Source organism: Phocoena sinus, chromosome 16 (genome assembly GCF_008692025.1).
Source record: "Phocoena sinus isolate mPhoSin1 chromosome 16, mPhoSin1.pri, whole genome shotgun sequence".
Taxonomy (NCBI): domain Eukaryota; kingdom Metazoa; phylum Chordata; class Mammalia; order Artiodactyla; family Phocoenidae; genus Phocoena; species Phocoena sinus.
In genome coordinates, this window is record NC_045778.1 from 22843381 (window position 1) to 22868216 (window position 24836).

Consider the following 24836-nt stretch of genomic DNA (forward strand, 5'->3'; position numbering starts at 1 on the left):
GGAAATAGCTTGTGTTTATGAGTAGGACTAGTATGTAGGAAAAATGGGTAGGTATTAATGATTATAATTATTATAAATATCCCATATTTAACACTATCTGCCAGGCACCCTGAGAAGTGCTTTAAAATTATGATGTAAATTAATCCTCCCGGTAGCACATGAAATCTCCCCATGAAACGTTGAAAGTTGCCAGCCAAATATCCCTTTTAGGACAAAGCCCTACACTGAGGAGAAGTGGCTGGGAGTGGAATCCAAACCAGACAGGACAGTGAGAAACCAAGTAAAGAGAAGATCCAGATGAAAGTAGGGGAGTGTAACAGGAAGCAGTTCTCAAACTCCTCCGAAGCCACATCTTAAAGCCATTTTCCAGTACAACAGAAGGGGGAGCCCTAGAGCCATGAATCTTGGCCAAGAAATCTGCCCATTCTTCCCATTCAGGAGTACAGGGAAACCTACCTCACTTAAACACGGGCAACAGAAAAGAGCTGAGGGAAGGAACCCAGCCCCACTCAGGGTTCTAATAAGAAAAGGAACTAATGAGCATAAACAGGTCCTCAGACAATGAGGTTCTCTGGAAAGGCATGCCTACAAAACAAATGACATTTTTACTTCAACATTTCAAAATGAGCTAAAAGAATTTTTTTGAAAAATGACTGAAGGTATGAAATTAAAGCATAACACAGGAACATAAAAATTCATAAATGAGGGGCTTCCCTGGTGGCGCAGTGGTTGAGAATCCGCCTGCTGATGCAGGGGACACAGGTTCGTGCCCTGGTCCGGGAAGATCCCACATGCCACGGAGCGGCTGGGCCCGTGAGCCATGGCTGCTGAGTCTGCGCGTCCGGGGCCTTTGCCCCGCAACGGGAGAGGCCACAACAGTGAGAGGCCCGCGTACCGCAAAAAAAAAAAAAAAAAAATTCATAAATGAGATAATTGGACAAAAGGAAGACTTGAAAAGAGTTCACGTAGAATTTAGTAAGGAGAAACTATTTTTCTTTTCTAAAAAGAAAAACTGTCTTAGAAATGAAAACTAGAGTGAATACCAGAGTGAATAAATAACATAAATAATATCATAAGAGAAATAGAAGATGAAAAGAAGGAAAAAGAAATAAAAATAAACTGGAGAATGGGGGGAGAAAAGATATGAGAGAAAATGATAGGTATGGAAGAGAAGATCCAGCCTCTATATAAAAGAGCATCTTTTTTTAAGGGCACATGGAACATTTCTCTAAATTGTTTATCTATTGGGCCATAAAATAAGTCTCAAAAGTGGAATCAATTTCAATGGATTGAAAGTTTACAGAGAATGCTCTGTTATCTAATGGATTTAGCTAGAAATCAATAACAAGAACAAAAAACAAAAGAAAATCCCAGATGTTTGGAAATCAGCCAATATCTTTCAATATGACCCTAAGACAAAGAGTAAATTAGAAAATACTTTGAACTGGATGATAATAAAAATATAAAATGCTAAAATATGTGGGATGTGACGAAAGTCAAGCTTCGAGGGAAATTTATAGTCATAAATGCATATATTAGAAAAGGAGAAAGATTTACTATCAATAACTAAAGTATCTATCTTAAGATGCAAAAAAGGGCAACAGATTAAATCCGAACAGTGTAGGAAGGAAATAATAAAGAGAAGAAATTAATGAAACAGAAAGCAGATATACCATAAAGAAAAATCAATAGCCATAGTTGTTTTTTTTTAATGACAAATAAAATTTATTAACCTTTAGCAAGACATATAGAAAAAGAGAGAGAAGGCACAAATTAAAAAGATCAGGGAAAAAAAAAAGATCAGGAATGAAAAAGGTGATATCAGTACAGAGCCTACAAACATTAAAAAGATCATAAGATATTATGGACAATTTCATGCCAATAATTTTGACAATTTAGGTAAAATCAATATTTTCTTAAAGCCATAGCTTACCGAAACTAACATGGAAAGAAAGAAAAAATCAGAATAAGCCCATACCTAAAAATAAACGCTTTTCCTTTTTAAAATTAAGATTTGTGTACCATAAAAGTCACCCTTTTAAAGTGTAAAATTTAGTGGCATTAAGTACATGCATACTGTAGTGCAACCATTACCACTATCAGTTCTAGAACATTCTCCTTACCCCCAAAAGAAGCCCATATCCAGCAACTAATCCACTTTTTCTCTCTATGGGTTTGCCTATTCTGGAAATTGCATATACATGGAATCATATGATATATATATGTGACCTTGTGTGTCTGGACGCCTTCACTTAGCATAAGGCTTTCAAAATTTATCCATGTTGTAGCATTTATCAGTACTCTATTCTTTTCATCTCTGAATAATATTCCATTGTATAGTTATACCACATTTTGTTTACCAATTATCAGGGGATGGGTTGTTTCCACTTTTTGACTATCATGCACGACGGGGCTATGAGTATTCATACACAAGTTTTTGCGCGGACATACATTTTCATTTCTTTGAGGTATATACCTAGGAGTGGAATTGCTGGGTCACGTGGTGACTCTAGGTTTAACTTTTTGAGAAATTGCCATCTGCATGTGGGAAGTGGCATCTCGTTGTGGTTCTGATTTGCATTTCCCTAAGGACTAATGATGTTGAACATCTTTTCATGTGTTTATTGGTCATTTTGTATATCTTCTGTGGAGTAATGTCTATTCAGATACTTTGCCCATTTAAAAATTGAGTCACTTGTCTTACTGTTGAGTTGTAAATTTCTTTTATATATGCTGGATATTAGACCCTTTTCAGATATATGATTTGCAAAAATTTACCCCTGCTCTGCGGGTTGTCTTTTTCACTTTCTTTTCTTTTCTTTTTTTTTTTTTGTGGTATGCGGGCCTCTCACTGTTGTGGCCTCTCCCGTTGCGGAACACAGGCTCCGGACGCGCAGGCCCAGCGGCCATGGCTCACGGGCCCAGCCACTCTGAGGCATGTGGGATCTTCCCGGACTGGGGCACGAACCCGTGTCCCCTGCATTGGCAGGCGGACTCTCAGCCACTGCGCCACCAGGGAAGCCCTTTTTCACTTTCTTGATATTGTTCTTTGAAGCACAAAAGTTTTTAATTTTGATAAATTTCAGTTTATTTTTTTCTTTTGTTGCTTATGTTTTTGGTGTCAAATCTAAGAAACAATAGCCTAACACAAGGCAGGATTGCCTAATCCATGAGGATTTATACCTAAATTTTCTTCTACGAGTTTTGTAATATTAGATTTTAGCTTTAGGTCTTTGATCCACTTTTTTTTTCAGGTGATAAATTAATTTTTTAAAAATATCCTAAGAAAATCTCCAATATTAGAAAGAAAAACACAACTGCTATCAATGATAAACATTATCATGAGAAGACATCAGTATGGATATGGAAAATCTACTCCTAAAGCATACAGAGTACAGTCTGAGTGAAGTTGTAATGGTGGAATAAATAGAATTCCTGCTTGCTATTATTTTTTCCTTTCAACTTTATTGAGAAATAATTGACATACCTTGTAAGTTTAAGGTGTATGTACCACATGATTTGACTTACCTATGTTGTGAAATGATTACCACAGTAAGTGTAGTTCACATCCTTTGATACATTTTGAGTTAATTTTATATATGATGTGAAGTGAAGGTCCAACTTCATTATTTTTCCCTGTATGTATAGCAAGTATGTATTCCCAGACCATTTGTTGAAAAGACGAATTTTTCCCCACTGAATGGTCTTGGCACACTTGTTGAAAATCAATTGGCTATAAAAGCACGTGTTTAGGGAATTCCCTGGCAGTCCTGTGGTTAGGACTCCGGGCTTTCATTGACGAGGGTGTGGGTTCAATCCCAGATCAGGGAACTAAGATCCTGCATGCTGCAGAGCGTGGCCAAAAAGGCATGCATTTATTTCTGGGTCCTCAGTTTTATTTCACTGATATACCTCTATCTTATGCCACACATAAGAACCTTATGAAGGTCATTCTGAAGGGGCAAGACCTCTAGTTACCAGGAGTGTTTTATTTCCACCATCAAGCTTCTCTTCTGTCTGCATGCACTGGCCTTGGAGTCAACTTATCCTCTCCTGTGGCTTCCATTGCCACCCCAGAGGCTGACGATACTCGGATTTCTCCCCAGCCCAGGGATCTGGGGTGGGTTCCATGGGCTGAGTTCCAGAAACCTCAAACCTTGTTCCAAGAAACTCTTCCCTTTCCCTTCTGAACTTCTCTTCCCCATTTCAGGGGGTGATTCCCACCTGCTCCCGGTTACCAAGACAAGAACCAGTGGGATCATCTTTATTTGCTCCTCGTCCCTCCAGCCCCTTCCCTCAATCCATCAACAGCTGTGTATATTCATTCAACCTCTTGGGTTTGCGTACCCTTTCCTAGACCTGCAGCCGGTAGGGTCAGACCTCCTCATGTCACCCATGGCCTGTTGCACAGAGCCTCATGTGCTCAGATCCTCTCCTGTAGAACAGGTTCATTCCCTGTCCAACCACCTTCCGTGCCTCCCTATCAACTAAGGGATAAACATCCAACTTGGGAAGGGAGCCAAGTAGGAGCTAGGCATCTGGAGGGTATAGAATCATGCAAGCAAAGGAGCTGGCAGTGAGGGGAGGGTGCATACTGTGGATATTGGAGGATTAAAGTTCAAATTTAAAAGTATTGTTTTGAGCATCTATTGGGGCAGACACTGTGTTAAGCACTTAATGTGCATTATCTCATTTAATCCTTACGCAAGGTCACGTAGTAGGCAGCAGATCTGGGGTTTGAACCCAGGTGGGCTCAGTCCAGAACTCCTGCACTTAACCACCAGATGGCTTCTTTGCAATGTTGCCGGCAGCCAGTCCTGCACGTCGGTAGTGGGGGTAAAGTGCCAAGGAGGAGAGCAATCCTTGCCTGAACAATCTCTCGCCCTCTTACCCCGCATTTTCTTGTCCTGCTTCTCATTTTGCAGATGAGGAAAGTGAGGCTGAGCGGTCCCTCAGCCAGCGGGAAGCAGAGCTGGGACTGACACAGACCATCCGACCTCAGAGCTTCCTGGGAGTGTGATCCAACATGACGAACGTGGCACTGACCGAGGAGTGGGGAGGCCTGGCTTCCAGGTTGGTGCACTTGTTTATGCATGAACTGGAGGTGATGGGAAAGTGTCCTGAGTGTCCGCCTCTCCATCCGTGCCCAGACTAGCCCTGCCTACTGTTGCGAGGCTCTTGCGAGGCCCAAGGAGCTAGAGCCGGTCAGGTGCTCTAGGGACCGGAAGCATGCTGTGCGTGAAGAAAGGCCGGTGAGCAAACCTCAGGGGTCCTTACTGCTGTCCAGCGATGCTGAGGGAGGAGCGTGTCTGGGTGCCCGGAGAAAAGACTAGACCATGAGGGAGGAGGGTCAGGCTTGAGCTGAAGGTGAGAAAACAACTGTTAACGAGTCATCCTTAACAGAATCATCCTGTTATGAAATAAGCATCCTTCAGAGGTAGTGAGCGCCCACCCCTGGGGAGGGGCAAGCAGCTGCTGGAGGGTGTGCACTGGTGGAGACAGGAGATGAGTCATCTCAGTTCTGAGACCAGTTCATATGGAGATTCTATCTTTCGGAGAGGCTGTGCTTCTCAATGCAAATGGAGTTCTGAGAGTAGACCCTACTATATTTGAAAGTTTATTGTCAACAAGTGGGGAAAATGCTGTTTTAGGTTGACCAGCGGATTTTAAAAATGGACGAATAGTTGATTTACAGTGTCCCAGGTGCACAGCAAGGTGATTTAGTTATACATATGTATATTTTTTCAGATTCTTTTACATTATGGGTTATTACAAGATATTGAACTTAGTTCCCTGTGCTATACAGGAGGTCCTTATTGTTTATCTGTTTTATATATGGCGGTGTGTATGTGTTAATCCCAAACTCCTAATTTATCTTCCCCCCTGCCCCTTTCCCCTTTGGTAACCATAAGTTTTTATTTTCTATGTGTGTGTGAGTCCATTTCTGTTTTGTAAATGAGTTCATTTGTATCATTTTTTTTTAGATTCCACATATAAGTGATATCATATGATGTTTGTGTTTCTCTGTCTGACTTCACTTAGTACGATAATCTCTAGGTCCATCCACGTTGCTGCAAACTGCATTACTGTGTTCTTTTTTATGGCTAATATTCCATTGCCTATAGGTACCACATCTTCTTTATCCATTCCTCTGTCGATGGACACTTAGGTTGCTTCCACGTCTTGGCTATCGTAAATAGTGCTGCAATGAACATTGAGGTACACGTATCTTTGAATTAGAGTTTCCAGTTTTTCAGGATATGGGCCCAGGAGTGGGGTTGCAGGATCATATGGTAACTCCATTTTTAGTTTTTTAAACAATGTCTGTACTGTCTTCCATAGTGGCTGCACCAATTTACAGTCCCACCAACAGTGTAGGAGGGTTCCCTTTTCTCCACACCCCCTCCAGCATTTATTATTTGTAGACTTTTTGATGATAGCTGTTCTGATCGGTGTGTACCAGCATATTTTTTTGTTTGTCTTCATTTGGTTTGGGGAAGAGCTAAAAGATAGAATTTATCTTTGGGTTAAAGATGGAGCTTTGGTTAAAAATAAAAACCACTTTTGGGCTTCCCTGGTGGCGCAGTGGTTGAGAGTCCGCCTGCCGATGCAGGGGACATGGGTTTGTGCCCCGGTCCGGGAAGATCCCACGTGCCGCGGAGCGGCTGGGCCCATGAGCCATGGCCGCTGAGCCTGTGCGTCCGGAGCCCGTGCTCCGCAACGGGAGAGGCCACAACAGTGAGAGGCCCGCGTACCGCAAAAAAAAACAAAAACCAAAAACCAAAAAATCCACTTTAAAATGGGCCTTTGGAGAAAAGGAAGAGAATAGACCAGATCCTGAGGGACCTTGGGGTCAGGCCTGTGGGTCTGAGGTGGGCGGTGAGGGACAGAATTGTCTTCCCTGTGACTGGGTCCCACAAGAGTCTTCAAGGCCTGGCCTCTGGGGGTGGAGTGGGGAGTGTGATTGTCTCCTGTCCCACGCAGGGTGGGTAACATGCAACATGTCAGCAAGCGGAGGACATCTGGGGATACCGAGTCAGGAGCCTCTGTAGAGGTGGGCCGCCAGCAGACTCCACGGGCTTCAGATCCAGGGTCCCGCTGAAAGCGTTCTTTGCTGTGGCATAAGGCCCTCTTGAGGATTATAGGAAGGTTTTTGTTGAATGTCGTATTCCAGTGGCTGGTACACCTCTTTCTTCCGTTTCCACCAAGAGAGAAATAAACTCACGACAGGCATTTTTGTTGTTCCTTGGAACCCCAGAGCAGCTTACTAATTTCAGAGGGACCCGGAACTTTTCCATGAGTAGACCCACCCGGAGAGGATTATGAGGACTGAGGTGGGTGACAGGGAGGCCAGGACAGCTCTGTTTGGTTCCCAGTGCAGGATGGGGAGGATGGAAGGAAGGCCCCTAAGTGGTCTCAGGAGATTTGGGGTTAGAGCAAAGTCAAGTTCATTGCAGCCCCTTCACTCCCTGGACAGCAAGGGGCTCTGAGCAGGACAGGCTGGGGCTGAGAGCCACCCAAAGCCCACATCACAGGATCCAGATAATTAGCAGCAGGCTGTCCTCATTCTTAGAGCCCAGCAGCTCTAAGAATAAACCCCATGGTTCTCAGTGCCCAGCACAGCATTGGAGGGACCAGTTACGGGTTGTATAAGGATTCGTGAATTCATTGCCCAGCCAGGGCATCTGGGGAAGACAGCTTTACAGAGCACCTGGTGGAATAAAAAGCAGGGGAGATCCCATCCCCATCCCACCTCCTCCCAGTAGCCCTTGATCTGCCCTGTCAGCCACCTCCTATCCCTTTATTTCCCTGGACGAAGGGCCTCAGCAGAGCTATGTCCCTTGCATTTCAGCTTCCTGGGAACCCAGATGTCTCTGGTTGCTCTTGGGGAAGGCAGCAGGCCCAGCCTTTGGGTGGGATGAGCCCTTCCCACAAGCCCCACTGCAGTTCCTGAGAGCTCCCCCAAGACTTCCTGAGGGCTGTAGTGCAGGCACCCGGCTCCTCTCAGGTGTGGGGCGCCAGTCACCTTGCACACGAACTCCAGGGTCCCTTCACTGAGGGAACAGGTGTCTTTGACATCCGACTTCTGTGCAGTAAGTTTGGGGTCACAAGAGCCAAGGTAGTCATCGTCCCAGCCAGAGTCCTGCACCCTCAGGTCCCCCCACCCCGTGGGCAGGGCGTGTCGTCCACCTGGGGTGATCGTTGTACCACACCATGCCGGTCCTCAACTCCTGGCCGCCAAAAAAGACCTTCGGGTAGGCGTCCGTGGCAGTGGTCCAGTCTCTCCACAGACCTGTCACCAGGATGTTCATGACCTCCAGGCTGGCCAGCCCCTTCTGCTGGGACAGCAGTCCTGGTTGGTGGCCGCCGAGCCATGGCACATGCACTGGCACAGGTCACAGGGGCTCTTTCACTGTCCCTCCAAGGAGCCAGGAAAAACTTTGTGGAAGCCACATAGAAAACGGATATGGATGAGCCTATAGGTTTGATTTTGTTTAATGTTGCCCCCGATTATGAAAGCAATACTTCCTCATGTTGAAAGTTTGGAATGTACAGAAAAATCATTTAAATAACATAGTAAATGCTCTCTCAGCCTAATTCTCCATCAGTACCACCAACCACATCACTGACCCCCCTGTTAGTAAACTAGCACTGCTGGATCCGTCCTATCCCAGGAAGGCTCCCGTGAGGCATCCTGAGTGGCCCCTGCTCATCCCCCTGTCTCCGTCTCTATGCTTCTCATTGCAAATAGAACATTGCTACTTCTTCCTCCTTCCCAGCATTACATTCTCCTTGACCTTTCCCCCACCCAGCAGGCCTCACCCCTGCAAGAAGCAACGCTCCACCAAGTTTCTGCTGAAGCTGTACTGGTTCTGGAACATTGCCCAACTTCCTCGGGAGTGCGGGAGAGCTGGATTTGGCCCTGGCCAGGTAACACTGGGAGCTGGAGCTCTAGGTGGGCCAGTTGGTGGGGGCCAAGGGCAGGTGCTGGAGAGAGCCCCACTGCAGGCATCGTGTCAGAGGGTGCAAGTGCCGTTGGGCCACAGAAAGTGCTATGTGTCCTCCAGGAAGGATCCCAAGTGCCATAGGCTGGTCACATCCATGGGCTCCCCCGCCGGCCACAAGCAGGGCAAGTGGGCCGCAGTAGGAGGAGGGATGCCTGGGAGGAGCTGTGGAGACAGGAGCATCAGCTCACGTGGAGCTGAGCCCGAGAAGGAAGTATAAGAGCATATAAGTATATAAGTATAAGGTCTCTGCAGCTTCTCACCTCCTTCCCTCCTCAGCCTCTCCACGCACTGCACCGCTGACTCAGCCACACCTGCCCTCTTTCTAGCACCTCCACCTCCAGCACGGGCAGGTCTCCTTGGCAACAGTGGAGTGAGTGTGGGGTGTGAAGCAGGAGCTGAGAATGGCTTCTCTGAGTGTACTCAGGGGCTCTCTGGAAGGGAATAGGCCCCATTCTGAAGCCAGGGGCTCCCGGTCACTGTTAACTGAACTGAACTTGGGTCTGCTCGCCCGACAATCTGCTGACCCTGGGTTGTGGTGAAGGAAAGCACAGTGTTTGTTGCAGAGTGCCAAGCAAGGAGAATGGGCAGCTAATGCTCAAAAGACCCAACTACCTGATGGCTTTCAGGCAAGGGTTTCTACGGGCACATTAGGGGTGAGGGTTGCAGGGTATGTGATCAGCTTGTGGACATTCTTCTGATTGGTTGGTGGTGAGATAACAGGGTGGTATTTCAGGAATCTCAGTCATCAATTTTCTCGTTCCAACCTGTCTGGGGTCTATGTTCTGGTGGTCATCACGCAGTTAACTTCTTCTACCTGGTGGGGGCGCGGGTCTTAGTTTCTGCAAAACAACTCAAGGATATGTGTTAGGATATTATCTGTAGCCCTTGAGGAGGAACTAAGTGTCCTTGACTTTGTTTTATGGCTAAGCTATTATTATTTTGTTTTGTTTCACTGCTTTCCTTTGTTTTCCTCTAATTATTAACTGATTACGTTTGCTCTTTGGAACTGGGGAATTCCTAGGAGGCTAAAACTTTTCAAAATATAAGCAAGAAGCGGGGGACATGGGAGGTCTGACCCAGGAAGGTGCCCTCAGGGCCTGCTCGATTTCATGACCAACCATCGCAGTTTGCCTAACAGGGACTTTGAATGCTACAACTGGAAAAGTCCTGGGCAAACCAGGATGAGTTGCTCACCCTTGTCACGCACCCAGCCAATGCTTAATCTGACCTGTGAGAAATAGGACAGAGGCCCTCTAGATGCTGTAGACCCACCCAGCTCTGGCCCCACTGTGGTCCCTACATCTTTGGGACCTTGGGTGTTCTGTTGAATGGGTTCCAGTGCTGGCTCTGTGACCATGGGCCAGAGCCTCTGTTTTCACATCTATAAACAGGAGTATTGATACCCACTTGCCCAGCGAAGCACACAGGATCGTTGTGGATATGAAAGGACCTAGTGGGGACTTCTGACAGGCGGCTGCTGGCATTGTGGTCATCTTCACCCCTGTTCTCATTCTAGCGTAGGGAGCTTAGAAAACTGAGCCCAGCCTGTGGTCACCATGTCCTCACCCTGCTGCAGCTCTATGTACTTGCTCTGCTTCCAGGCCTTTCTGATGGAAGCACGTTTCTGGGCCATTTAATCATTGCCTCTCTCACCTGCACAGCTTAGTATAGTTTAAAAGGGCTTTCACATCCATGCACAGTCTTATTTGGTAATTTCTCAATTTCTCATTTACAGAGCACAGAATATACCAAAGCCCCCAGACCTGTGTGTCTGAGTATTTTGTCATCCTCATTTAGAGCAAGAATACTAAATGCAGTCAGAATAACAGCTGACATTTGTCGAGTTCTTACGATGTGCCCGGCACTCTGCTAAGTACTTTGTATACAGTAACAGTCTGATAAACCAGCTGTGATTTTCCCACTATACAGATGGGGAAACTGAGACTTGGTGGGGCGGTTGTTTAAGAAACATTCTGTAAATCACAGAGCTGGTAAGTGGCGAGCCAGCGTTGCTTATTTTCCTTAAGCCCTTTGGGATCCTGCAAACCAGGAGCAGTGCATGGAATCCCCCTGCCACAGTATCTACTGCCCGAGTTGGGGGTATCAGGCTGCTGAAGTTGGAGAGACGATGGAAAGAAGGAGGTAGAGTTGGTCGATAGGGCACCCCCTGTTGGGGAGGGTGCCCTGGGCAGGATGTTGGGGAACCTGGGTTGGAATATTAAGAGCTTGTGTTCTCCTGCAGTGTGACTTTGGCCAATTCACCTACACTTTCTGCCTTCAGTTTTCCCACCAGAGAAATTGTTGGCATACTAGTGGTCATCATTCACAGCATTGCTACTTTGTGATAGCTTAGCCTTTCCCATGGGTTATCGGGTTCATCTTTGCAAGATCCCTCATGAGTGGGTACCTTTTTTCTTTTCATTTTACGGAGAAGGAAAGTGAGACACTTGAGAGGTGAAGTGACTTGGACCAGGTCACTCAGGTGGTTGGTTAGGCTTGGACCTGGACTTGAACCTGGTGTACTGGGCTTGAACCTGGGCTAGTCTGGTTCCAGAGCCCAGAGCTTTAACCTCTGGGCTAAATTTGTAGAGCCCTCAGGTTCCTACCATCTGGATGAGATCTGGGTTCCACTGGGGCTTTCTGTCTTGTTAGGGTCGGGGAAGTAACATGGATCAAGCAGGAAGAAATCCCAAGGGTTGGGGTCCTCTGTGAGCAGTCACATCTGAGTCAGAGGCTGCACCCCAGGGGGACCTCCTTATCAGTTTGATGTGGTCCTGGAAGTCCCCACCCTGTCCCCAGCCTCCTTCCCTCTCCTGGACTCCAGTTACCTGGCTCTACCACCAGCCCTCACCTGTGTTGTCTTGGATTCTGCTTCTAGATGCTCTAGTCCAAGGCAGAGCTCGGCCAAGGGAAGAAAAGGATGTGGCTCACAGCTCGCCCTTGTATTTATGGAGGCAGGTAGCCTCTCCTGCTTAGCTTACAGGCTTGCATTGCCCCCACAGTATCTTTTGGGAGATGTCTATGGCTTTCTGTACGGAACTATCTCTTTGAGGATTTTTGCATAACAAATGGCCCTGCAAGGTGAAGATCTTATCTCTCCCCAGGGCAGAGGGCAGATTTTTTTGCTGTGCCCCCAAGGCAATGAATGGGCAGGCTTGCTAGTAGCCCCTTGTAAGATTGGAATTTCCTAAACTCAGGGTTCCTCAGCTGTGACCCAAACCCACCGAGGGCATGGCATCCACCCAGGCCCGCCTCCAACTTGGTGGAACTTGGGGGCAAGGGAATGTGAAGCTCATGCAGCTAAGAATGCTGTGAGCCAAAAGGTCCTTGATCTCTGACCCGGGAGTTTAGTGTCTTCTGTCAGGGAACTGGGGATTGGCGTACAAGTAGGGTGACATCTCAGACCCTTCGCAGCTTCACAGGTTTGGTGACAAGGATGGGTGCTGATGGAGACGTATCTTCCTGGAAGAGGAGAGGATAAGAGCCCGACAGAGGCAGCTGTAGGGGGCGGGGGGGATATATACCCCACAGACGTGGTAGCAAAGGCTCTCACCCAAGGGGTTTTTGGGGCATAAATGTTCCCCACTGTCCTTCCTGGTAATGAGGCTGTGGGGCTCGAGGGAGGAGGGAAGTGCGCTGCCCGCCTGTCACTTCGGCTGCTGTTTGCACTGCTGCAGCCAGGAGGAGGAGGAAGGACCAGGCGTCCCGGAGGCTGACAGACAGCGCTGGGTGGATCCAATCTGAGTCCAGGCTGTTGGCAGTGCTGCTTGAAACCCAGAGCGCAGGATGGACCGCAGCTGTGGACATTTCTTCCGGTGACGGCTAAATCCACCTGCTTTCTGGGCCATTTGCCCCTTGACAGCGGTGCACCTTCCAAAAGCCGCTCCCTCGGGACTGAGGGAGGGCTCCCCCCGCCCCGGGTAAGGCAGTTAGGTCACCGGGTGTGGCTGCCTCCAGAGAGGGCTCATCTCTCAGCTGCTCTCCGGGCCATGGGGCTGCAGGGGTATGTGGACCTACTTTGATCACTCAGTGGAGGTCGCTTGCTTCCGAGTAGGAGGACGCTTCCCCTGGGCCAGCTGGAGCGGACTCAGGGAAGCACACGGCTCAGGAGCCCTGGTTCTGCAGCTTGTACTGTGCAGTCTAGTTTGTACTGTGCAGTCTTAGCCTATTTCACATTTGGGTCTTCACTGTGTACCTCAATTCTCCCTGCACTTTGCTCTCTCCATGACCTTGTGTTCTGTGGCTCTCTACCGCTCTGCCCGAGGCTCAGCTCCGCTGACCCTAAGTAACCATTCGGTGACTGAGTCAGGGGCCCTGGGAGGGATTTCTGCCCTGCTTCCCACCCACACAAGCCTCCCAGTTTCCAAGGCTGACTTGGCTAATTGATCTGGAGGCCTTGCCAAAAATCGTATTCTGGAGGCTTGTGGAGCGTAAATGTGCACGGCTGGCTGTAGGGCTCAGCTGGCCTCAGCTGCTTGGAGTTATAAAAAGAACAGAAGTGCTGGTGGCGGTTGGGTGACTAATGGTGACCACTGGGGGTGATGCCATCAGCTGTTGGGTGAGATGGTGTGTATCCAGCCTCACTGAGTTCCCAAGGCCTGAGTATCCCTGGAGCCTGATAGCCTTTCTCACCTTCCAGCTGGGCCTGCAGGGACTGTTTCTATCAAGAGCTTAATCAGTGCACAGAACTCAATCAGGCACAGAACTTGATCAGTACCCTGCAGTCTCCTGAGAGCTGGCTGTGGATCCAGCCCAGCTCCAGGCACCATGGGGAGCCACGTGCTATGAGGAACCATTAGGAAGCTAACAATTTGGTGACAAATGCTGTGCTTGCAGACCCTCCAGGAGCTTGGAGAGCGTGGATTTTGGAGTCTATGAGCCAACTCCAAGTCCCAACTCTGCTGCTTACTTGGGCTGGTTATTAACTTCTCTGGACCTCAGTTTGTCTCATCTGTAAATGGGGACAATCCCTAACCCACGGAGGTTAAATGAATCAAGATGGTAAAATCAATTTTAACTTGACATTGGGTCCTAAGGGAAGGAGACGTTATCCTTGGCTGGGTCACACTTAGGACATCCAACCCTCCCTGCCCCCGCCCCTGGCCGAAGGCTGAGCTGGCCTAGACCAGTCCTAACAGCAGTCTGTGGTACCTGCACTTCGCTCCACAAATGTACCATTATCACTATTATTTAGTAACAGGAGATAGGAGAGTTTCTCTCCTGGTGACTTTTTTTTTTTTTTTTGCGGTACACGGGCCTCTCACTGTTGTGGCCTCTCCCGTTGCGGAGCACAGGCTCTGGACGCGCAGGCTCAGCGGCCGTGGCTTACGGGCCCAGCCGCTCCGCGGCATGTGGGATCTTCCCGGACCGGGGCACGAACCCGTGTCCCCTGCATCGGCAGGCGGACTCCCAATCACCGCGCCACCAGGGAAGCCCCCTTGGTGACTTTTTACTTAAGCCCGGGTCGGTAAACTATGGTGGTGATGGTCATCTTGGGCACGCTGTAGGAGCTGGCGGGCTTTTCTTTGCGATTACCACCCTGCCAATGGGAGCCTGACCTGCAGCTTCCCACACTGGTGCCAGCGTAGACATTTTCTATCCTAATCTAATCCCTAATCCACACGCCCTTCATGGCAATGAGTTCAAACTCTTAGAGGAATCATTGAGCCCCCTGGAGAGAGTGGCTCACCCAGTGTGGAGGGCTGAGGGGAGGGGACCTTGATGCTGGTCCACAAAACACACATCCATTGAGCACCTACTGGGTGCCAAGCTCTGGTGAGACAAAACCTGAGCCAAGAATGGCCCCTGTCCTTAAGAAGTTGATAAGAAATGCTTCAACAGGAAATATGTGTCTTTCTCCGGACCACAACAGGAATCTCCTAACACTGCAGCAGACTTAAGAAACCACAAATGATTAATTGATGCATTCGTTCGTTGATTCATCCAACATTTACAAAGCATTTACTGTGTTCCAGACTATATGCTAGGCAGTAAGTAAAGGTGGAATGAGATCTTTAGTTCACAGTTATTAAACAGATGGATGATTTCAGCACAGGAAGTCCTACGGACTTGTCCAAGGTATAGACGTGGAGCAGAAGAGGGTGTGATTGGATGATTTGCTGGCTGGGAGAGTGGGAGTAGTTCTATGTCTCGGAGCGTTTCATGGAGGAGGTGACCACTGACAAAGGATTTGAAGGAAGGGTATTGGCCTGCTGGATGGAGGCGTGGGGCAGAGGCACCCGGGCTGAGGGGTGCAAAGCCCTGGGGGCTGAGTCATGGATGGTCGGGGCTTAGAGGCACCACAGAGATGATCTCATCTACCCACTCCTGGTGCAGAGGGCAGCAGGGACTGCCCAGAACTACCCAGTCAGTCAGCAGCAGAGTTCTGACCAGAGCCTGGCCTCCTCACTTCCCAACCAAGTTTCTTTTCTTGCTGAGCAAATGCTAGACATGACACGAAACATCATCTTCCCACTTGAATCGCAAGCAGGTATGCATTCAGGTCATCTGAATTTAGCTCAAAGTTTGTAAATGGAGAGCAGAGCTGGAGGGGCTGACTGGGGTCAGAGCTGGGGTCTCTGCAGTGCTTTCCACCATGCCCAGTACAGAGTTGATGCTCAATAAACGTATGCAGCCTTCTCCATGGCTGGATGGCGGGTGACAGCCTCTCCCTCTTTTGGAGGTTGCACACATGACAGTTTTCGACTCGTGATGACTTGAAGCTAGGGCTTATGAAAGCTCTGTGCGCTGGAAGGCTAGAATTTCACAGGCAAAGCGTGAGCACCTGGGTTGTCCTCAGTTTGAAAAGGGGCAGGTCATCCTGGAAATGAGTGAACGTAGATTCACCTCCAACCACTCTGTCCTTTGAGTGGTGCAGAGGGCAGGGTCTTCTGAGTCACTCAGGGCTTTCAGTTTTAGGGGCTAAGAAGGAAGCAGAAGTGCCAATAATATTATGCCTTCTCTGTGCTGGTTCTTAAAGAGCTTTCAGACATGGCTGGTGTGGTTTGTGTCTGTTCTTGATGGGAGGCAGATATTTGTAGTCTCATTATCCAGATTTAGAAAACTGAGGCTCAAAGAGGGGCACAGCCCAGGGCAACCTATTGGAGCAAAGTTGGCCTTGAGTAAAGAGAAGTCACCACCACCTGAATTGCATTTCAGAGACTCAATTTCACCACCAGACTGCTACTCCACCGTGTTGACAATATATAGAAACAAAGTAGTATTCTCTGTCCTTCTGAAGTATATCAAATATATATATAAGGCAAATATCTTTTTCTGGAAGAGTTATTATTTATTTATTTATTGGCTGCGTTGTGTCTTAGTTGTGGTACGTGGGATCTTCATTGAGGCATGCGGGATCTTTCATTGCTGCATGTGGGTTTTTCTCTTCTCTAGTTGTGGCACGCGGGTTCCAGAGTGAGTGGGCTCTGTAGTTTGCGGCATGTGGGCTCTGTAGTTTGCGGCACGCGGGCTCTCTAGTTGAGGTGCGGGAGCTCAGTGGTTGTGGCATGCGGGCTCAGTTGCCCCATGGCATGTGAGATCTTAGTTCCCTGACCAGGGATCGAACCCGTGTCCCCTGAATTGGAAGGCAGATTCTTTACCACTGGGCAACCAGGGGAGTCCCAAAGGTATATATCTTTATATTATAGTTTATATCGATACATAATTATATAACACATTATATAGTTACTAAAGTATGTATTGTATTATATATTAAATATGTTATACATTTATATATCATAATATATAATATATTATACATTTATTTATATACATTATATATAATATTTATAATATACATTTTATAGTATGTATTATATAAATTATATATTTAAATATAAACTATAACACAAAGATCTACATCTTAATATGTGTATATCTGCTGTATTTCAGAAAGACAGACAATCCTGTGATAAGCACCCTCTCCCACTATATCTTAACATTTTCACCCCTTCAGGCTCTAAATCCTCGAGTACCCAGTACATCAGTGTGAGTGAGGAATTTGAGAGCAGTTTTTACATCTCACTAGCTTTCCAAATCCTAACACTGCTCCTGCCCACTCATAGAAGCTTCTGGTGGCTGCTGGAGCCCTCTGGATGGGCCAGAGCCCTGGACATGGCCTTTTAGGCACCTCAGGGTCAGATCCCTGCCCACTTCTCTCCATCAGCCACAGGGCATGTCCTCCAGGAAGCATCTTCCATCGGTTCACCTATAGGTTTGGAGTCCCTGCTCTGTGCCCTCAAGCACCTGTGCCTACGCCCCTCCCAGCAGGTCACCCCCGCCCCCAACAGAGCCCCCTTGTCTGTGACCCTCACTATGTTGCAGGAAATAGAGTGAGGCTCAAGAGGATGGTCACGTCCCAGGTCTCAGACGAGTCCCTGGGACAGCCACCAAGTGTGGGTCCTTGGCTTTGCGCAGGAAAGAATTCAAGAACGAGCCATAGTAAAGTGAAGGAGGGTTTATTTAGGGAGATACACACTCCATGGACAGAGTGTGGGCCATCTAAGAAGGCGAGAGTGGCACCAGGGTACGGGGTTGTCAGTGTTTATAGGGGTGGGTAATTTCATAGGCTAATGAGTGGGGGGAGTATTCCAGCTATTTTGGGGAAGGGGTGGAGATTTCCAGAAATTGGGCCACCACCCACTTTTTGACCTTTATGGCTGGCCTTGGGACTGTCATGGCACCTGTGGGCGTGTCATTTAGCTTGCTGATGTGTTACAGTGAGCGTGTCCTGAGGCTCAAGGTGTAGTGGAAGTCGACTCATCTGCCATCTTGGACCTATTTGGTTCTTTCTTTTTTTTTTTTTTTTTAAATTAATTAATTAATTTATTTTTGGCTGCGTTCGGTCTTCATTGCTGCACACGGGCTTTCTTTCGTTGCGTCGAGCAGGGGTTACTCTTCGTTGCGGTGCGCGGGCTTCTCATTGCGGTGGCTTCTCTTGTTGCAGGGCATGGGCTCTAGGCACACGGGCTTCAGTAGTTGCAGCACACAGGCTGCAACTGTGTTGTGGCTCGGGGGCTCTAGAACGCAGGCTCAGTAGTTGTGGCGCGTGGGCTTAGTTGCTCCGTGGCATGTGGGATCTTCGCAGACCAGGGATCAAACCCATGTCCCCTGCACTGGCAGGCGGATTCTTAACCACTGTGCCACCAGGGGAACCCGACCTACTTGGTTCTAATCAGTTTATGTCGTGTCCTCGGGCTATGTCATTCTTTCATTCTTTTAAAGGTTGTGCCCTGCCCCCTTCCCTCCTGTTTCAACTAGACGGTGAGTTCAGAACACACAGACTGGTCTGCCACGGTCGCCTCTGACTCCCGGTGTCCAGCACAGAGCTGCGACGGGGGCATGCCAGGAGTTTGTTAGATGTTGGCCACGAGTTGGAAGCCAGAGCAGGGAGAATCTGTGTCCTGGGAGTGAGGAGGCCACCCTGACCATTAGAGCCGCAGAGGGAGACAGGACCAGCTGTGGCATTTTGCTGAGTTGGCTCATTTTGGAAAGTTGGAATCAATCTGGGCTTCCCACATAGTAACCATTCACTGCCCTCCCTCCTTTTTCATAGAAACATGATTTGTTCATCTTCTTCAGAGCAGCTATGGTTGCATAGGAGGGCCTTGGCCCTTGTTGGAGACTGGTTGAGGAATGGGCTGAGGGCAATTCTGGACTCTGAGGGCAAACTGCTGCAAGGGGGCCTCTGGAAGCCTTTACCTTGTTCATCAAAATGGGCACAAGAAAATGCAGCAGAATTCTGTAGGACAAATGTCCTGGTTTCTTCAATCAAAAAATGGAGAGAAAAAAAGAGGAGGAAATTGTTTAGATTAGGGGTCAGCAAACCTTCTCTGGAAAGACCAAGTAATAAATATTTCAGTCTTTGCGGGCCATGCTGGCTCTGGAGAAACTACTCCACTCTCTTTGTAGCAAGAAATGAGCCAAAGAACATGTAAACAAGTGGACGTGGGTGGGGAGTGTTTACAGGGCGGTGGCGGGATTTGGCCCTAGGTGTAGTTTGCCCACCCCTGGTTTAGATGAAAAGACTCTTCTGTGACACATCAGCCAAATGCAATGTGTGGACTTTGTTTGGACCCTGATTCGAACAAACCAAGTCTTAAAAACAAACCTAAACAAAACAAAAAAAGTTGTGCCAGTTGGGGCAATTTTAACAATGATGGGATATAAGATGATTTGAAGGAATTGTGGTTAGGTGTGTTGTTAGGTGTGACAGAGACATTATGGTTTTTGTTGTTGATGTTGTTTTGTTATTAAAGAAGAGAGAGTCTTTATCTATTAACTACTGATACTAAATGGGAGATAATGCCTGAGATTTGCTTTCAAATAACCCAGGGTGTGGAGGGGAGGAAGTAAAGAAAACATGATTGGCCATGGGCTGCTAATGATTGAAGCTGGGTTATGGGTGAAAGTGGGGAGAGGCGGGTCTTCATACTATTCTGTCATCTTTTGTGTATGTTTGAAAATTTGCATAGTAAAATTTTTTTAAAGTGGGGACAAGAAAGAACTCCCTCTTCCATTGCCTCTGGTGATCTTCGCATCTGGTGAACACATGTTGCCTGGCACTAATGCAGCCATCTTGTGACTCAGAAGGGACAAGCCTGAGGATGAGACTAACCACCAAACATGGCAGAGTGGAAAGAGGAAGGAGCTGGGGTGTCGGATGATTCTTTTGGGTCGCCAAATTAACCAGGCCGGAATGGGCCTGCTTCAGTATTCCATATTACATGGGGCAATAAATTAAGCTATATTTAATTTTGTTGTTGTTACATGTAACTCAACTGATCTGGAGAAAGGAACAGAATGGAGGCCTGGCTCTTCTCTGCTGCAGGCTGCCACCATGGCATCTGAGGGGACACCAGGATTGGAAGAAAGGCTTGTGAGAAATGGGTCCTTGCCAAATCTCTCCAAGTCCTTCTGTCATACCCAAGGGGCTCCATGAAATGGGAGTGGTCTCTGCTTTCTGCCTAGTGATGCCGAAAACTTGGCTTCTGTGCACTGGTGCCAAATCAAATCTCAGAGACAGAGTTTTGGGTGAAGTAGAAAAGAATAGGTTTATTGCTTTGACAGGCAAAGGGGGACACAGCGGGCTCATACCCTCAAAATCTGTGTGTCCCAACCTGGGGGATTTGGTGCGGAGTTTTATAGCACTGGTTCAAAGGTGGGGTTGCTGCTAAGGATCAGGGTGTGTGCAGGGCCTGCGCTCCTTTAATCTGAACTCAGGTGGTCTCCTGATGAGCTTCTGTGGTTCTCGAGGTTATCAAACTGTGACCTCTCTGGAATGAAGAATGCTTCATCAAGTACTGTAGTTAACATCTTCCATTTGTTGGGGGTTTTAGTTCTGCAGAAGAGCTCAAAGATATTGTTATGTGTATCCTTTGAGGTGGAACCAGGACCCTGCCCTAAGGCTGCACTATTGTTTCTTCCTTTTTTTCTTTAATATTTTTAAAAATTAATTACTTTTATTTTTTGGCTGCATTGGGTCTTTGTTGCAGTGCGCGGGCTTTCTCTAGTTGTGGCGAGTGGGGGCTACTCTTCCTTGCGGTGCCTGGGCTTCTCCTTGCGGTGGCTTCTCTTGTCGCAGAGCACGGGCTCTAGGCATGTGGGCTTCAGTAGTTGTGGCACGTGGGCTCAGTAGTTGTGGCTCGTGGGCTCTAGAGCACAGGCTCAGTAGTTGTGGTGCACGGGCTTAGTTGCTCTGCAGCATGTGGGATCTTCCTGGACCGGGGTACGAACCCGTGTCCCCTGCATCGGCAGGCGGATTCTTAACCACCGCGCCACCAGGGAAGCCCTGCACTATTGTTTCTTGATTGCTCCTTCCTTGTCTCTGCATCCCCTCACTTCCCTGATTAGCAACCTGTTGAACCTGCCCTTTGGAACTCAGGGAAGGTCCTGGAGGCTGAAGCCTATTCCCTACAAACAAGAGACAGGGGACACAGGGTCCTGCTCAGTTTCACTACCTCTCTTGAACCCCAAAGGGCCAGTGTCAGGGGCTGCACTGGACTTTGGCTAGAGGGATGCTGGTATTGTAACTGTAGACCGACAGTTTGGGGAGAGGAAATGGCAGAAGGAGAGTTCCTGAAGGACAGCTGGCCTTTCTGGCATCCTTCCTTACAAGGACAGGGAAACCTCCTCTCCCTGAACCCTCAACACACAGTAACCACAACCACAGAAGGTCTACACACAGGGCACGACAGCATTGTTTCTAACTGATCTCATGGTTCAGCTGGTCCCGGGGGTATCAGCTGTTCTGTAATGCATGACAAATCACTGTGGTTAACTTAGCCCATCCGGGTCTCCTAGATACGGTCATTAGACATTTGCCAAAAAATGTGCAGAGGGAATGCTGGGGGAAAAAGGGAGAAGGGTGATGTGGAGAAGGGCCTGGTTCCTCTGTATGTCCCGGAGCTCTGCCAAGGACTCAGAGTTCACATAAACTCAAGCTCAGGTTTTGGAGATGGGATGGGAGGTGAGGGGTGGGGGGCAGCCATCAATAAGGAACAGGTCACAAATCCTCAGTGAGTTTGTTCTCAGTCCCACTTTTGCCCCTATTTTCAAGGCTATGCTTACAATAATGATTCTTAAATAGGAACATGCATCAGAATGCCCTGGAGGACTTGTTAAAATACAGATTACTGGGCCCCTCCTCTGAGTTCCTGATTAAGCAGGCCTGGGGTGGGGCCTGAGAATCTGCATTGATGACAGACACTGAAGTGATGCCGATATTCTGTTGCTCCTGGAAACCCTGATTTGAGAACGACTGGCCTAGAACTTCTTGGCAGGACAGTGGCTCTCAGGTATCAGGAAGAAGAGATCTAAACTTTTCTTCATCTTCACTTTGGGCTGAGGTGGGAACCAATGATGAACGGCCAGAGGGGCCTGGTCCTGGGTGGGAGGAGCCTAGAGTGGTGATGCTCTAAGATCACCTGACCAGGAACTGGGAGTCTTGGGGTATTATTTTGCTCCTGAGTGATCTCACTGTGTGGCCTTGAAAAGGTCACCTCTGCTCTCTGGGCCTCAGTTTAGCCCTTTATAAAATGAGCAGATGGCACTTTTCTGTATGTGTTATAGTTTTCACAACAAAAAGGTTTTCTGAAAATAAAAAGGAAGACAAAATGAACTAGGTGACCTCTAAGGGGATGAGGGTGGGGGAATCTCATGCAGGCACCACGGTGCACTCAGAAGCTTGTGGGCTGGCATCCAACTTGGGAGTCAATATGCCTGATATTAAGTAGCTGCAAGTACTGCCTGAGGCAATCGCCTAACCTTGCAGAGCCTGGAAGGGGGATGAGGGTACTCATGCCTAGGGCTGTTGCGGGAACTGATGCAGATATGCCCAGTGCCTGGTCAGTAGGTGGCTGCTATGATGATTGCTTTGTTATTTTCAGTATCTCTTCAAGGGTTGCGGGGGACACAAAGGCGACTGTTCTCCCCCCATCTCTGCCTGACTGTGGAGCCTGGGGACCTTCTTGTTGATGATGGAATCAGAACTTGCAAGTATATGTCTCAGGCTTTCCCCTGGAACGATTATTCTGGGAAATGCTTAACTCCCCAAATTTTCTTTCTTCCTTTCTTTCTTCCTCACTCCCTCCTTCCCTTCCTTCCTTCTTTCTTTTTTTTAATTTTTATTGGAGTATAGTTGATTTACAATGTTTTGTTAGTTTCTGCTGTACAGCAAAGTGAATAGTTATGCATATACATGTATCCACTCTTTTCTGGTCATTACAGAGTATTCAGAAGGGTTCCCTGTGCTATACAGTAGGTCCTTATAATAGTTATCTATCCTTATCTATCTATATATAGTAGTGTGTGTATGTCAATCCCAGTCTCCCAGTTTATCCCTCCTCTCCACCTTTTCCCCCTTGGTAACCATAAGTTTGTTTTCTACATCTGTGACTCTATTTCTGTTTTGTAAATAAGTTCATTTGTATCATTTTTTTAGATTCCACATAAGCAATATCATATGATATTTGTCTTTCTCTGTCTGACTTACTTCACTCAGTATGACGATGTCTAGGTCCATCCATTTTGCAGCAGATGACCCAATTTCGTTCCTTTTTATGGCTGAGTAATATTCCATTGTATATATGTACCACGTCTTCTTTATCCATTCATCTGTCAATGGACACTTAGCTTGCTTCCAGTTCCTGGCTATTGTAAATAGTGCTGCAGTGAACACTGGGGTGCATGTGTCCTTTTGAATTATGATTTTCTCAGGGTATATGCCCAGTCGTGGGATTGCTGGGTCATATGGTAATTCTATTTTTAGTTTTTTAAGGAAGCTCCATACTGTTCTCCATAATGGTTGTACCCAATTTTTTTCTTTTTTTTTAACAGCCTTATTGAGATGTAATTCACATACCATAAAATTCATTCTTCCAAAGTGTACAATTCAGTGTTTTTAGTATAGTCACATATATACTAAATATATGCGGGCATCACTACTATCTGAATTTAGATCGAAGCCCCACAGCCATTAGCACTCACTCCCTATTCCTTTCCTCCCCAAGCCGTGGCAGCCAGTAACCTAATTAGTATCTCTATAGATTTACCTATGCTAGGCGGTTTTTATAAATGGTTAACTCCCCAAATTTTCCATGAACTTTTCCTTCTCCAGCTTCCATTCATTTGATTATTAATTTAACTAATATTCATTGAGGGCCCACTAGGTGCCAAACACAGGACAGGCACTGGGGATACAATTTGGAAAAAAATCCAAACAGGGTTCCTGCTCCCTGTGGAACTTGTGGTCCAGCGGGGGAAGCAGATGTTAATCTGTGAATCACACAAAATCAGGTGAAACTCAACAGTGAGAAGTACTGTGAAGGAGATGGACAGAGATGGTGTCCCTGGTTGGGCGGGCCGGACAGGCTTCAGGTAGTGACGACTAGAAGGCTGTCCAAAGGGTGAGCAGGGACTGACTGGGCAAAGAGGCAGGATAGAGCATTCAGGGCAGAGTGGACAGCCTGTGCAAAGGCCCTGAGGCAAGATGAGCATGGTGCATACAAGGAGCTAGCCTGGAGGGCTGTGAGGGGGGGACACGGAGGCAGGAAGGACAGCAGGACCACCCTGTGCAGAGCCTCATAGGCTGTGTTAGGGAGTCTGGTCTTTATCCCAAGAGTAACAGAGCCTTTGGAGGTTTTATAGCAAAGGCAGATACATGATCTAAGGTGTGATTCAAATATGTCCTCGGATGCAGTTGGAGAAGAGGTGTCAGGGGCCAGAGCTGGGAGGAGGATCTGTTAGGACAAACTTATGGCAGTGGCCATTGAAGGGACGCCGGTGACCTGGTGGGGCAGGGGACGCATTTGAGATGGAAGTAGCTGTATTTGGGGGTCCTTTGGAGTTGAGCACATAGGGCTTGGAGGTGAGCTGGTGACTAGGGTGGCCTGGCTGTCTGGCTTCCTAACTGGGTGGATGGTGTGGCTGTCACTGAGCTAGGGGGGAATCCCTTTCTCCTCGCCTGAGTACGTCAGAGCCCAGAGGGTCACTGGTCACATCAGGAGATACAAGAAAGGGCCGCTCTGTGTGTGTTTCAGGGTAACATGTAAAGCACAGCAGCTGGCACTCAACAAATGACAGCCACCTGCTGGGCCCCCAAGCTGTGACAAACCTATACCACTACTGTGTCGTCTCCCCCATCCACATCCTGCCAGGGACCTCCTGGCTTCTTGCTGCAGAGACCTGTCTCAGGCTGAGACTCTTACTTCCTTAGGGGTGTCTGTGACTCCCCCTGAGTTGGGGAGATTTTGCTGTCTCAACCTCAAACCCCCTCTTCCTCCTCTTGGAAGGTGGAGCAGGGGAGGGAAAGAGCTGGTGCCTGGGAGA

General features: G+C 47.8%; 1 long non-coding RNA gene across 1 annotated transcript in view; it reads left to right on the forward strand.

The window, feature by feature from the left end:
• LOC116741916 overlaps positions 1-24836 on the forward strand; it is a 36261-nt gene that overhangs the window by 10956 nt on the left and 469 nt on the right. Inside the window, exon 2 of the long non-coding RNA XR_004346307.1 lies at positions 4926-5073. This is a non-coding gene — a long non-coding RNA (uncharacterized LOC116741916). The remainder of the gene's footprint in view (positions 1-4925; positions 5074-24836) is intronic.